Source organism: Hylobates moloch, unplaced genomic scaffold (assembly GCF_009828535.3).
Source record: "Hylobates moloch isolate HMO894 unplaced genomic scaffold, HMol_V3 SCAFFOLD_20, whole genome shotgun sequence".
Classification (NCBI taxonomy): domain Eukaryota; kingdom Metazoa; phylum Chordata; class Mammalia; order Primates; family Hylobatidae; genus Hylobates; species Hylobates moloch.
Genome location: NW_026652295.1, coordinates 39,848,993 through 39,864,660, shown reverse-complemented (window position 1 = coordinate 39,864,660; position 15,668 = coordinate 39,848,993).

The window sequence follows — 15,668 nt, the reverse complement described above, 5'->3', positions numbered from 1 at the left end:
TCTCTATTAAAAATACAAAAATTAGCTGGGTGTGGTGGCAGGTGCCTGTAATCCCAGCTACTCGGGAGGCTGAGGCAGAGAATTGCTTGAACCCAGGAGGAGGAGGTTGCAGTGAGCCGAGCCGAGATTACGCCACTGCACTCCAGCCTGGGCGACAGAGTAAGACTCCATCTCAAAAAAAAAAAAAAAAAAAAGGGGGGGTGTGTGTGATGGATCACAGGGTGGTGGGGGTAACCTCATCACTCCGTCACTCTAGCTCTTAAAGCCCATCCTGGGGGGCCATACAGCCTACTGGTTAAGAGCAAATGGTGTGGTTTAACTTCCTACTCTGCCACATCAGTTGTAGGATCTAGGGCCTCTTAGTCTCTCTGAGCCTCAGTGTCATCATCTGAAAAAGTGAGACTAACGACAGGAACCGCCTTGTGAGTCTCTGACACAGTAACATGGGGCAAGCAGCTGGCATACAGCAACCTCTGAATGAATGTCCACTTAATTAGCTTTCTTTCAAAGTATTCGAATAGACTAGCTTGTAGCCTCCTTGCCACCCTCTTCTTGTCCTCCTCCTCAACTTGAGGGCCTGGCACAGTGCTGGGCATATAGTGTAAGTGGTGGAATAAATCAATGAGTACAATAGAAAGCCCATCAAACCTTGGCTCAAGTGCCACCAGGTAGACAAGGCTGTGGGCAGTGGGCCTGAATGTTCCATTTCTTTGTTCTGATACCTGGCCATAGGCTGGGTGGGCCATGATGGCTGTTCTTCTTGCTCCCACATTTCCCAAAGTCAAGCAGAGTGTGACCCTCTGAAGCCCCCTTTTTTCTGCTCAGTAGAAAGTCAAGAAATGTCTTCTAGCCTGGAGCCATCATTCTGTGACTCTGGTTTGGGCTGAGTCTTGACTTGCTGTGTGACCCCGGGCAAGACATGTCCCTCTCTGGGCCTTGGACTCCTTATAGGTAAAATGAGTCGGTTGGACTGGATGCCCTCCAAGCTCCTCTGCAGCTTCTTCTTTCAGATGGTGGAACCTCATCTTCCTTGCCAGAGCCTGCTTACCTGGGGGTGTGGTTTTCTGCTCTCCCATTTCCCATCTGCTTCTTGGCTTTTCTTTTCTTTTTTTTTTTTTTTTTTGAGATGGAGTCTCACTCTCGCCCAGGCTGGAGTGCAGTTGAGCGATCTCAGCTCACTGCACCCTCCGCTTCCTGAGTTCAAGTGATTCTCCTGCCTCAGTCTCCCGAGTAGCTGGGATTACAGGCACATCACCATGCCCGGCTAATTTTTTGTATTTTTAGTAGAAATGAGGTTTCACCATGTTGGCCAGGCTGGTCTTGAACTGCTGACCTCCAGTGACCACCCACTTTGGCCTCCCAAAGTGCTAGGATTACAGGCTTGAGCCACCGCGCCTGGCCTCGCCTCTTGGCTTTTCTCTGTGGTGTCCCTGTCTCTCTCCCTTCTTGCTCCCCTCTTCCTCTCTTTCTCTCTCCTCTTCTTCTGTCCCAGGGTGTGAATAGTATGTGGATGAACTGCTGATGCTTAACTTTCTCCTGGGCAGCTTTCCCCTCCCACCTCTACCCCGCTTCTTGACCCCCAAACACAATCCAGGCCTGAGGAGCAGACCTCTCCATCTGTCCTCTTGCCTGGGCTTCTGTCCCTGAAGACCTTGATGGTGCCCTGACCCTTGACTTCTGACTTCTGAAAGAATGGGAGAATGGCATCCCAACTGGACCAAGACAGTGCCTAATATGGGTCTTCTGTCCCTAGAGATGGACAGGCTTTATATTCCCTTGCTGCCTTCCCCACAAAGTCCCCAGGCTCAGGGAGACAGGAAACTTTTTCTAAGTCTAGTTGACACTCGGCCCTGGAACCCACCTCCTTCACAATGCCATCGCCCACCTCTGAAGCTGGGAGAACCCCTTGACAGATGGGCCTGAGGTTATGACCGTCACTAAGGAACCACTGATTGTCAGGAACCATTTCCAGAGAACTACTGTGTGCCAGGTACTGTGCTATGAGCCAAGAGGAGGGGTCTGTGTTGGGGTAGAAGGGACTGGGGGTGGGACAAAAGCTGGGGGGAATCCCCAAGAAGGGCATCACTGCCAAGCCTAGGCCTCGTGGGCAGAGGGTTTGGCAATGCCTGTGCGTGGGCCCAGTTGGAGTGGCACCTGAGATGGAGCCAGGCCTTGGAGGCAGGTAAACAGTACGCCGTGTGCTGGGTGTGGTGAAGGGAAGGGGGATACGGGGGCACAATGGACCATTGTGTGCACTGGAGTTGCCTTCACTCCTGGACTCTCTACAACCCTCCCACTAGGCTGTACAAATATTGAGACATATGAAAGACGTGGTCATAGATACCAAGACAAATGGAAGATGATAGTCATCTGCTTTTGGACTCCTCTTCTCTTGCCTAGACCACGGTGGACCAAGGGGTTGTGGTGGGTGCTGCATGGCCCCGCAGGACGGCAAAAGGAGGGAGCATTTGGCTGCTGGGATGTGGTTGACAGAGATCTAATCAAGTCTAGTGAGGGGGCTGTGGCCTCAGCTGGGCCACTAGCTAGCTGTGTCTGTCTTTAGGAAAGTCACATTACTGCTCTAACCCTCAGTTTACTCATCTGTAAGATGGGATAAGGATTACCCTTGCTCTGTCTACCTCACAGTGATGTGTGGCATCGTGACAGAGCCTTGGATGTTGTTAAGGGGTGTACACAGGGCAGAGCTGGTCGTTCTTGCTTCTGTTGTTACTGTGCTGCAAGATCCTTTTTGCCTGACAAACCTCCCCTCTGGGTTCATATGTAGGCAGAATTGATGGCTACCCATGTGGGACTATTGAGAGACCTAAGGACAGGAATCAGGACTTAAATTATCTAAGTGTTCAGCCAACCAATCTTCATTCATTCACCATTCATTCAGTCAACATACATTTTTTTTTTGAGCTTCCTCTCTTATGTCAAGCACTTTGATGCCCTGGGCCTTTGAAGATGAATAAGGTATGTTTCTTGTCCTCAGGGAACTCCCAGTCAGCTGGGAAAGGGGCTGAACACACACACACAGCATTAACATATAATAATAACGAATATTTATTGAGCACTTTGTATGCGCCAGGAATAGTTCTAAGCACTCTATATACATTAATTCATATAATCATTTTCATTTTGAAGATGAGGAAACCAAAGCACAGAGAAGGTAAGCAACTTGCCAAAAGTCTCATAGCTAGGAAGGAACAGAACCAGGATTGACCCCAGGCAGCCTGTCTAGAGCCTGTGTTCTTAGCCAGTACCTAGTACGCACAACATGCATGAACCTACACTAACAAGGGCAAAAGAATAGTAAAGAGAAGAGTGGGCTGAGCCTCCAAAGAAATGGAAAAGGAGAGGAGGGATCGGCTATAGTCCAGCTTCCACTAGGGTAGGAGAAGGTGAAACAGGCTTGACTAAGCTGGACAGATTTGCAATGTCTCAGACAGGAGGTCCTGGGATGGGTTTCCAAGGCAGGAGGCTGAGTCAGGCTTCTTTGAAGGCAGCAGAGAGCTAGTTGGGATAGATTCCCTGCCAGCCCGCTGCTTGAGGTCCTTTCCAGCCCAAAGCCGTGTGAGGGAGAACTTTGGAAGGTTCCTGGTAGGAGAATGTGACACCTACTCCACATATAACTTGAGTTCCCCAATTCCAAACCCCATTGGGCCCTTTCTCCTTCTCTGGGCTGTAGTGTGCTGGGAGCTGGGAGTTATTAAGTAGGACTGAGCGTGCCAGGAGATATTGCTCAGGGAGCAAGTGATGGAAATTCACCTCCAACTAGTTTAAGCAAAAGGAAGGGATTTATTGGCTCAAATAACCAAGAAGGATAGGAGTGTGTGTGTGTGTGTGTGTGTGTGTGTGCGCGCGCACGCATGTGCATGCACATGCATTGGGGCAGGGGGCAAAGTTTAGGGACTGCCATGCCTCAAAAGATATCTTCAGCTTTCTCTCTTGCATTCTTTCTTGATCTCATTCATATGGTGGCTATGCTTTTTGGTGTGTGATAGCCTCATCTTTTTGTTTTGTTTTGTTTTTCCTGTGGCAATTGATCTTCCTCTCTAATTGCAGTGGGGGCGTGGAGAGGGAGAGGGAGGTCAAGATTTCTCTCATCTGCTGGAGGGCAGAGAGAGGTGGGTAGAAGAGCATGGCAGCAATTTCATGCTCACATCTCAGAAGAAAGAGAGGATTTGCTATTCCCAGCACCCCCCATCTGTAACATTTTAGCAAAGAGCTCCTTTTGGCCTAGCTTGGGTCATGTGCCCACCTTTTGGACGAATCAGGTGTCTAAGAAAGTTATGTTTGTCAATTGGCTAGATCTGGCTCATGGGCCCACCCTGAGGCCAGAGGAGCTGGGGAGTTGTAATTGGCAGCCCCACAGAATTGCATGGAAGAGAGGAGCAGGGGTTCAGTGAAGAAAGGGTTGTAGTCACCAGAAGTAGACAAGGCTGCCCGCAACAACACCCTCTCTCTCCCTCCCTGGCCCCTACTGCAGGGGACAGAGGAAGCAGTAGAATAAACTTAGCACACCTTCTTGGAGCTTCCATTTTATCTCAAGATTTTGGGGGAACATTTTAAAACGGCATTTAAAACATTATTTTAATTTATAATACACATAGTTATACGGTGGAGTAAAATTCAAAGCTGATAGGCTTTTAAGATAAGACACAAGATGTCAAAAAAGTTTTGGACTTGTAGGAGGCTGTTTTTGTTATAGAATGTCCCCCTCCTCCTCCCTCTATATTTGTCCAAGCTCCCCTGATGTTAAGGATACTTGGGCAGCGATGGATTTGGGGCTGGAAATTTGGAGATGCACTAGAAATGGAAATAACATGGATTTTGGTGCCAGAGAGATGAAGCTTAGAATCTTGCTCCACTACTTTCTAGCAGTGTGATCTTAGGAGAGTCACACCCTCTCTCTGAACCTCTTTGCTCCCCTGTTAAAATGGGTACAGTGACGCTTGGTTGGTAGAGAAGTGGTGAGAAGGATTATGTGACCTAATGCTGAAACACACAGCCCGATGCCTGGCTTGAAGGAGACACTTTGTAAATGTGAGCTCTCATTTCCCTCTTTCCAGTGTCTGCAGGTTCTGCAGGCCAGCCCTGGCAGTCCAGAGCCCTAGGAGCTGAGGAAGGGGGCCCCTCACATGGCCCCAGCTAAACCTCTACCAGTCTTGGAAGAAGACTTATGAGTTGCTCCTCTTGCGAGCTATAACTGTAGATATGGGCATGGCGATAGCTGGCCTTGCCACCTTGTAGATACTGAATAGGCAATTAGTGCTTTACTGGTGTAACATTAGCCACTGAGGAGCAGTTCATTGTCCCATTTCCCCAGAGCTCCTGTAATAACTTCTTTTGTGGTATATATTGCCCAGCACCACAGTGATGCGTTTACCTGTTTATAAGCCTCTCGCTCCCACCCGTTTGTGAATTCTTGGAGGCAGGAATTGTTTTCTCTACCTCTGTTTCTCTGGCGCTCAACACAGAAGTTGGCACGGAGTAGGGGCCCAGTGATGGACTGAAGAAGGAACGAGTGGACACACCTGCTGCACTGAGGTGCTTCTTGGCCACGTAACAACAGTTGCTACCACTGTTTATTGAGCCATTACGATATATCAGGTATGTCCTGGGAACTCTTTCATTTTTAAACAATAATCCTTAAAACAACCCTATGTCTTAGGAACTATAATTTGCCTCCATTTTATTTATTTATTTATTTATTTATTTATTTATTTATTTATTTATTTAAGACAGAGTCTGTCTCTGTCACCCAGGCTGTAGTACAGTGGCGCGATCTCGGCTCACCGCAACCTCTGCTTCCCAGGTTCAAGCGATGCTCCTACTTCGCCTCCCGAGTAGCTGGGATTACAGGCATGCACCATTACGCCCGGCTAATTTTTGTGTTGTTAGCAGAGATGAGGTTTCACCATGTTGGCCAGGCTGGTCTTGAACTCCTGACCTCAGATGATCCACTCTCCTAGGCCTCCCAAAGTGCTGGGATTACAGGCGTGAGCTACTGTGCCGGGCCCTGTGCTGCCCCCATTTTTGAGGTTAGAACCTGAGGCCCAAAAAGGGTTAAGGAAGTTGACCATGGTCTCCCGGCCTGAACGTGGCAGCATCAGAATGCGAGTCCACTTCTGTTAGATGTCAAAGCCAGGGAACCAAACGTCTACGTGCTTCTGTCTTCCATTTCAGGTTATACGGAGGGGCGGAGAGAAGAGAGCTAGGGTATAGAGAAATTCTTAGGAATAAAGCTGAAATGGGGGGTCCACTAGAGACAGAAAGGCTTGGTGATCAGAGAGGATTCAGGGTGAGGCTTAGGGGGAAAGTGGAGGGGGACTCTCGGGGCTGAAGGTCATGGGGAAGTTCAAGGGGACTTTGGGTTTGGGGAAACTGGGTTGGTGGTCAAGCACTGTGGGGGAAGGTGTCAGGGCAGTGGCTTCCCCTTGGAACTGGCTGGAGACAGAAGCAGCCCCTTCAGGTTGTTTTCAAGCGGGATTGGGGGTGTTTAATATTAATAGTAATGACTGTGGCGGGAAGATAATAGGCCTCAGTCAGATGAGAAGGGGGTAAGCGCTTATCTATGGCTGCTGAAGACACATGTCTTTCACCTGCTCCTTTAATATCCCCCTTCTTTCATTCCACCGCCCACCCCCTCCCACCAGCCTAGAACAAAAGGGGTATTATGGGCCGGGGTGTTTTCAGGCTGCAGCCAAGGAGACCTCCCCTTCCCCCTCTGCCTCCCCCCGCCCAGTTTGAATGAGGCATTTTCCTCCCGCAGGAGATTAGCTCCGTTTGACAAGGCAGTGAACTTTGGGAGGGGTGAGTGGGGGTCTCCTCCGGGAGCCTCCGGAGTGCAGCCCTGATGAACGAATGCTGCTGGAGAGAGACCCTGAGAGACAGCCACGAAGACAGACGCACGGAGTCAGCAGCAGACAGACAGACAGACACAGAGCAGGGAGGCATCGAGGTAGAGTTAGATTCTTAGATACAGGGACACACACACACACACACACACATTCTTCAGGATGTTGGAATAAGCAGGGAGAGACACACACGGAGAGACAGACAGACACACAGACATCCACAAAGAACAAAGGGACAGAGAAACACACATACATGCGCTCTTGCCACCAAATAGACTGACCCAGAGAGAAAGAGACAAAGGCAGAGAGAGAGTTGAGGGGATAGAAGACATAAAGAAGGAGACACCAAAGAGACAAATAAGATGAGAAGAAAGGAAATGCAAGGAGAAGAAGGAAGTGAGAAAGTGAAATTGGCAAGAGGCAGGGAAATAAAAGGAGACTCAGAAGGAAAGTTGTAAGCAGGCTGCTGAGCCCTTGACCTTCCTGAGTCTGTGCCTACTGACCCTGGCCTTGGACCCTGAGGAGTCAGGCCGCCCTAGAGTGGGTATTTGCATAGCTTCGGAGGACTAGGGGTGGATATGGAGCTTGGGGTGAGAGAAGGAAAGGGACTGGGAGTCTCCCAGTCTCCAGACTGAGAGGCTGACCCGGAGACAAAGATAGTGTGTTAGACAAGAGGTGAGTAGAGAATGCCCACAGGAAATGTGGATTTCCTTGATAAGATAGCCCCAGCCTCTGAAGGGACTGTCTGATGGGCGTGAGCAGGTGTGGAGGGGATGTGTTGGGGAACAGCGTTCTTTTGGGGGCCATATAGAAAGAAGGCTCATCACTTCTGCTGGTTGCCAGATGGAGAGAGGAGGAAAACCAAAGGCCACTTCCGCTATCACTATGACTTTCAACGGTATCCTCCTGGTGGAGAGATCCACTGGCATGGAACATTGGCATGAGGGAGCTGGGCTGTTAGACCCAGACACTCCTGGGTTCAAATCCCAGCTCTGCCACTATGTGACTTCAGAAAAGGGACCTAACACATGTTAATCCCACTTTCCCTACTATCTATAAAATGGGAATAACATAAGTGTTTTCCGTATGGGTGGCTGTAAGACTCCAATTACAATAACGTATTTAGCGCTATCAGAGACCCAGAGTAAGGATGAACATCTATTGGCTACTTATGTTTGCAGACCCTGTTCCAAAGCACCTTTCAGGTATTATTTCTTTTAAATTTCAGAACAATCCCGCCCATCATAGACTAAAGAACAATGTAAATCACAAACTGTTAAATGGTGGAGATATGATTTGAATGTGGACAGCTGAAGCTTAATCACCACTGCCTCTCACACTGGATACTACACTTATTAATAAGAGACAGACAGTCCCAGTCTTCACCATTCAGAAGGAGCTCCCCAGCCTTTTTGGGAGGAAAAGTGGAGTTTGATATACCTGAAAGGGGCTTGCAGTTCTTCCGGGTGGAAGAGCAGGTGAGGCAGTGGTGTGCTGGTAGATGTTCAACAGCTGGCTCTTGAGGAGGAAAAAAAAGCATTTCCCAGTTTCTGTGCTGTAAATACTCCACCATGGCCAACTTCAAGCTACTAACGTGGCATTCACTGGGCCAGGAGTTGGGAAAAGATGCCTGCAGTCTGCCCTGGCGAGCCCATGTGAACTGGCTCCCGCACGGCCCTGAGTAAGCAGGGCCCAAGTTGCCTGTGTGGAGAGATGACTTCAGTGTGCCCATCTTTCCTGGCTGCTAGGAGCTTCAAACCTCATTCAAGAGAGAAGGGGCACCTGGTACCCGCATTTTGTGCCAATGCCAGGGGCTGCACAGAAGGTTACAGACCAATGGCACATGCTGTGGAGTCTGTAGAAATTCAGAGGTGGGAGAGAGTGCTGGGGGCTGGCTGGTGGGATTGGTGTCTGTTTTGTGTAAGCTTGTGTCCTCTGCAGTTGGGAACTCCTAGACACAGGAGTGGCCTCTTCTCTCCCGACCCCATCCTTTCTCCCCAGCCTTGACCAGTCCTTGCACTCCCTTGCCCTCCACAATGCCCAGAACACCCCTCTAGGTGCTGTGAACTCCCAGTGTGTGGTAACAACAGTGCTGGGGGAGGCGTGGCACCAAAGACCTGTACCCCCTTCTTCTTTGGGGCCCCAAGTGCCTTCTGTGAAACCAAATACTCCCCCTAGTCGCCCACCCGGACACCTGACTCCCTCCTGAGGCCCACTCAGGGTGAAAGCCGTTTCCTGTCTGGGTCTTGGTAACCCCCTGAAATCCCGGCCTCCCTCCCCCGATTCCTTCCAAATGCTTATTAAGCCGTTTGCAAATCCAGGGCTGAACCGCGGCGTGAGTTTAATAAAGCAGAAGACAGATGCCATCCATCACGGGGCCGGGTGGGGCGAGGCGGGCTGATGGGCTCACACCCTTCTGGCTGCTTCTAGGTCAGCCAGCCACACATCCACACAGACCCTTCTCCTTGTCCAGGACCTCCTGGCTGTGACCACTCTTCAGCTCACCTCCCTGTCACAGATCCTGATCAGAAGACCACTGGCCCATGGTGGACAGAGAGTGGCCAGGAACCGGGAGGTCAGCCCAACCCCCGCATTCCACATGGTTGTCTGCAGCAGGCAGGACTACATCTCAGGTGCAAAATTTAAAGGGAGGCGGGAACAAAACTTCAGTAACCAAGATAAATCATATGTTAATGCAATATTTTAAGAAATCAAACAATGCAACAAAAAATTCATGATGAGCAAAACCCTATAATTTTAAACAGACACAGGATCAGTCTTCTGGATTGTTCCTCTAATATCACTCTTCAGGCACTGATAACGGCCCCCTCAAATTCAATGGGTTCGATGTTCAGATGAATCTGGTCTGTCCCCAAGCCTGTTCCTTCTGTAGTCTTCCCACTTCAGGAAAGGCGATTCCTGACCAAAAACACCGGAGTCATACCTGACTGCTCTCTTTCTCCCATACCCCACACGCAACTCTCAAGCCATCTTGTTGGCTCTACTTTCAAAAGATGTCCAGAATCTGACCACTTCTCACCCCCTCTATGGTGGGCCCCTGGTTCCTGTCTTCACCTCCTCTCCCTGGGAGGACCGTGGCGCCCTCCTCCCTGGTCTTCCTGCATCCCCTTCCCCCATGGGGTACTCTTTCCACAGAGTGGCAGGAAGATACTGTAGAATTCAGATGGTGCCAGTCTTCTACTTAAACTGCACCCCCGCCCCTGCTTCCCCACTGCACTGGGAGGAAGAGCCAGGCTCTTAACAACAGCCGTAGGGTCCCACATGATCTGCGCCTACCTTCTCTAACATGCCTCCTACTTTCCTCTCCCCTGCCATCGGTTCCCTGGACACAATTGGCAGGCTAAGCACACTCCTGTCTCAGGGCCTTTGCACTCACTATTCCCTCTGCTGACACTCTTACCCCAGATGCTCATACTGCGCCTACCCCACCCCCACCCCCATGACGCCCACTATTCCCCTGTGCTGTTTTTCACTTTTTTGTTAGTTTGTTCCTTGAGGACAGAGTTTATCCCTTTTGGGATTCCAGGGCTGGGCACTCAGTAGAGACACAGTCCGTGCCGTCTGCCAGCCCCACTGTGGCGTAGCCTTCCCCACACACCAGTCTTTGAATAGAAGTCTCATCATTAAAAGCACTTCCTGGCTGGGCATGGTGGCTCACACCTGTAATCCCAGCACTTTGGGAGGCCGAGGTGGGTGGATCATGAGGTCAGAAGTTCGAGACCAGCCTGAACAACATGGTGAAACCCTGTCTCTACTAAAAATACAAAAATTAGCTAGGCATGGTGGCACGTGCCTGCAATCCCAGCTACTCAGGAGGCTGAGGCAGGAGAATCGCTTGAACCCGGGAAGCGGAGGTTGCAGTGAGCCGAGATTGCACCACTGCACTTCAGCCTGGGCAACAAGAGCAAAACTCCATCTCAAAAAAATAATACAATACAATACAATACAGTACAGTACAGTACAGTACAATACAAGCACTTCCTCCTGCCTATGTGCTAGTCTATGATTCTCATCTTGTTCCAAGCCCTGCAAAACACAGCTCCTCCAGGAAGCCCAGCTCTTGGCCAAGGTCGTGGGAACCAGAGGCAGAAGTGTGGTGCTGTGAAGGGCTCTGAACAGGAACCAAGAGGTCCTGCTGTGGGTCCAGCTTGTTGTGTGTCCTTGGGCAAGTCACTTCCCTCTGGTCTTTGATTCCTTCTTTAGAAAAGAAAGCATTTGAACCAGGTTCCTTCAAGCTCTGACCTTTTCAGATTTTAAAGTCTTCTGAAACTGAGAGCCTAATGTGGTCGTCAGTGGAGTCAGATCATCTGGGCTCAAATCCTAGTACCACCATTTTTAGATGGGCCAAATAGATGCTCTAGACCTCTGTGGTTGCATCTGTAAAATGGTGACAACTGTAGTCCTTATGTCATAATATTGTTGTGAAAATTACTTGACGGAATGCATTGACGTACAACGGCTTAGAAAGTACCTAAAAGACTCAATAACTGTTAGCTGGTTTCATTGCCATTAGTGGTAGATGTGGAGAATTCTAGAGTGGTATAATTGGCTTTTTGTATTTTACCAAATACATATATTTATAAACAGCAGCAGGAAACCTTTTTATCCAAGAAAATAAAATGGCAGGCTGGTCATGTTGGCTCATGCCTACAATCCCAGCACTTTGGGAGGCTGAAATGGGAGGATCGCTTGAACTCAGGAGTTTGAGACCAGCCTGGGCAACATAGGAAGACCCCATCTCTATAAAAATCATTTTATAAAATGGCTGACAAGGGGTCAAGGGAAGGCTGTCTCTCAGTGTCTAGGCTCTGGGCTGCCCTGGTCCCTCTCAGTCCGGTCTAATATCCCAGACAATCTGTCGGATGCCTCTAGGCCTCCCTCCAAGGACTTCTTATCCTTATCCTCTGCACCCCAGCCTCCTCCCTCCTGCAGCACCTGGACCCAGCCCTCTCCACCAGTGTCCCCTGAGCCCGGGCTCCTGATCCCACAGAGACCCAGGCCTGGCTGCAGCTTGCCTTTCACACCCAGATGTAGGAGTGGGCGTGGGAGCCCTGCCTGGGGCTGGGCTGGGGGCCAGCGCAACATCTGGTATCGATTACCAACGGTGGCTGCGGAGTGGACTCCTCTGCCTGCCACTCACCTATCTGCTGGGGTGACAGAGGAGATGGGAAAAAGGTTTTCACAGCTGGAATAAATTGACGGGAAGTGGAGGGGGAGGGTCGAAAAGAGACAAAAAACAACATTGAACTCAAGATGGAAAAAAGACAGTATTAGAGGAGGTAATGAGGAAAATATGTGTGTGTGTGAGTGTGCCTGTGTTTGCACATAGAAGTGTGTCTGGGCAAGTGTGAATGTGTGTGCGTGTGTCTGGGGTACATGTGAGTGTGTGCACCTATGTGCGTGTACACTTGTGTGTGTCTAGGATAAGCGGACATGTGTGTTTGTTAGCAAATCAGCCAGGGTCTTTTATTTAGTGTTGTTTAGTATTTTGTTTATTTTGGGGGCCGCCCATACCTACTGAAGACTGGGCAGAATGCCTATTTCTGGTCTCCCAGGACACACCAAGCTGGAGGAAAAAGGGGAAAGGGGGTTGGGGAGGGGGAACCTGGAGGAAGAGAGGGAAGAAAGAAGGCAAGAATGAGCAAGGAGGTACCAAGAGGGCAAGAAGGTAAAGAAAGTGGCAGAAGGGGAGCAGCAGAAAAATACAGACCTCAGAAAAGGAGAAGAAAACAAGCCGAGTGACCCAGAAAACACCAGTGGCCTTGCCCTCAGCCCACCACCTGGTCCCTGCTCCTGCTGCGCCGGAGTCCCCCGGACCCGGGCCCCAGAAGCCGTGTCCATCTGTGGGTGACAGCCAGGCCAGGCCTGTCTCCCTCCCTCCTCTCCTCCCCCACCTGCTGACCCCACACTGCTCCCCTCGTCCCTCCCTCCTCCTCCCACTTTCTCCCTCCCAGCCCCCACCACCACCTCTGAGGCCAGGCTGCAGGAATTCCCCTCCTTCCCCATCTGTTCCCCACTGACACACTGCAGCTTTCAATTGCCCGCTCATTAGTCACCAAGATATTTCCCCTGGACCGCCCTCCTCTCCAACTCCTCTGCTCCAATCCAGCCAAGGCCAGCGGGGTCCCAGCCTCCCATCAGGCTCCTGTTTGCAGCGGACTGTTCTGTAATAAGCTTGTCACAGGCAGCGGAGCCACTGCTGAGGGACTTGGCCCTTACGGCGGAGGGGCCCCTTGGAGGCCCCTGAAGTATGTAGGAGGGGCTGGGGGCGGGCCCCCCACTGTGAGCAGCCCACTTTAGGCGGCTAACGCCCTTCATAATATTATCCCTGTTGAGTCCATAAAAGTCCCCTCTGGCGTTACAGCATTTGAGAGACTATTAAATTTTAAGGCCTTCGGCCTCCGGGGAGGAGGCAGGTTGACGTGTGTGTTTTGTGGGCTCCTGGTTACATGGCAGCCAGAAGGAGACTGAGGAGGGGCCAGGGCCTTGGAGAGGCTGCAGGGGCAGGGGAGAGGCTTGGGGCCAGCCCAGGGCCCAAGAGCTGTCTCTGTGTCCTGATGGGTTGGCTCTCACATTTTTGAAGACTGTAGGACTGGCCATCACTGGTGTGGGCACAGGAGAGCCGGGAGAAGAAGGGGCTCTTCCCCATGAGCCTGGGAGCGCTGAGGGACTCTGGGCCTTAAGGAACCATGCTGTCTCCCATAATCCCTGGCCAGCCAGTGCCCCCATCAGGAGGGCCCCATTCTCTGGCCTCCTTGGCAGGTGTTCACAGTGGGGGATGTGTCAGCTGCTCTCCCCCCAGGCCTTAATGCCACCCACATCTAGAGACTGGGGCTTTGGGTTGGTGCCCTCCCCACCTCTCCCGTGCTCTTCTGCACCTTTAGGCTAGCTCTATGAGAGCAGTCAAGGCCCCATCAGAGGCACTCTGGGCAGGTGGAGAGGCCCTGCCTGGGAGAAGAAATCTGTGTTCAACCCAGCCTCTGCCACTGATGAGGCTTGTTCTTTGGGCTTCACGTTTTTTTTTTAGCTGCTATCTGAGGGAGTTGGACTGGATAATCCCTCAACTTGCACCAACTCTCTGAGTCTAATTTCATTACTTTGTGAGAGAAGGAGGGAATATTATGTTCAAGTAAAACTGCAGCACATTTATAGTAATGGCTAACGTATTTGGGCACTCACAATGGACTGGGCATTTTACCTACATTCTCTCTTGACAGCAACCCTCTGACGTGACAATTATTCACCCCCACTTTTACCAGAGGAAAGGGAGGTATAGGGAGATGAAGTGCCCTGCTCAGGGCTGACTGGCTCTAGAGAGTATTGCTTTGCACTTTTCAGTCCATTGCATGGCCCTGACCACCTATTAACCTGCTATGTGCTAGCATTGTGCGGGAGGACTTAGGATAGATAGTGTGGTGGAAAAGGCACAGCCTGGTCCTCTAGGAGTTCTCAGTACCCAAGTACATGTTCTCTCGGTCAACACCTCTGAACCTCATTTTCCCCCTCTGCACATGGGGAGTACCAAAGGTCCCCACCTCACTGGTGGCTTTGTAATGAACAACAGACGTGCAGGGCACTTAGCACAGAACCAGCCCATGTGGTGGGCTCCTTGCATGTTAGTTCCTGCTGTCACTGTCACTGCCATCCTTACAGGTTGCAAGAGCCCTGCTTTAGCCAGCTGAGGAGGAAAGTGATCCAGAGAGAGGCCATGGAAAGAGGTCAGTGCAATGCAGTCTGCAGATGCAAAGAGGCCAACTAACTGTCACCAACTCTCTCTTCTCTTTTCCTAAGGCCTGTGATTTGGAGGTAATAGTAATAACAACACCTCACATTTGTAAAGTGCTCTCTTTAGCATTTCAATTCAATTCTACAAATATTTACTATGTGTCAACCCTGATTACCTTTTCCTAATTGTCAAACCCCTCCCCTTGGCCCCAGCACACACACACACACACACACACACACACACACACACACACACTTGCTCGTATACTCCTGCATACATGCATGCACACACACACACCCCATCCACCTCCTGGCATGCAAATGTAAGCACTGGCACATACGCACACATGTATACGTACATGGGTGCATGCGCGTGCACACACACACACACACACACACACAGACACACATGGCTGCTGCTTGCTCTCTCCTGCCTCCCTCAGCCTTTGTATATGTTTTGCTATTATCTTGGGTGAGTTCACCTTCAACTCCAAGCCTCTAAGCAGGCGGGGACCTTGATTTTCTAAGTCACCCTGAAGATCATGGTTCGGAGGGGTCATAGAAAGGCACTGAGCTGTATGATTTGCACATGGGTGTGGGAGTCAGCCAGCCCAGTTCGAGTTCCTGCTCTGCTAGGCAGTGGTCCTGGACAAGTTACTTAACCTTTCTGTGCTTCAGCTTCCTTATCTGTAAAATGAGGATGATGAAAGTAGTCACCTCATAGGGGCATTGTCAGGATTAAACAAGACAACACACCTGTCACTGTGTCTGGTCTGCTATTGGCGATGGTGTTGAAGATATGATGACAAATGTGCAGGACTGGTCTCCTGCACAGACAATGCAGCATCACTGTGAGGGTTCTCACTGAAATATATTTCCCCCATCAGTCTCTGATCAATGTCACTATCAGTCCTTTAGGTGAATGTATTTATCCCTTATTTCGCCATCCCTGGAATTCAATAGCTTTTTATCTTCATGTGAATGAGTTCAGCAGATCCCTTACAATTTAACTCTAGTTAGGGGAATGTTCCTCCCTTCCATTCTTCAGGAAATATTTAC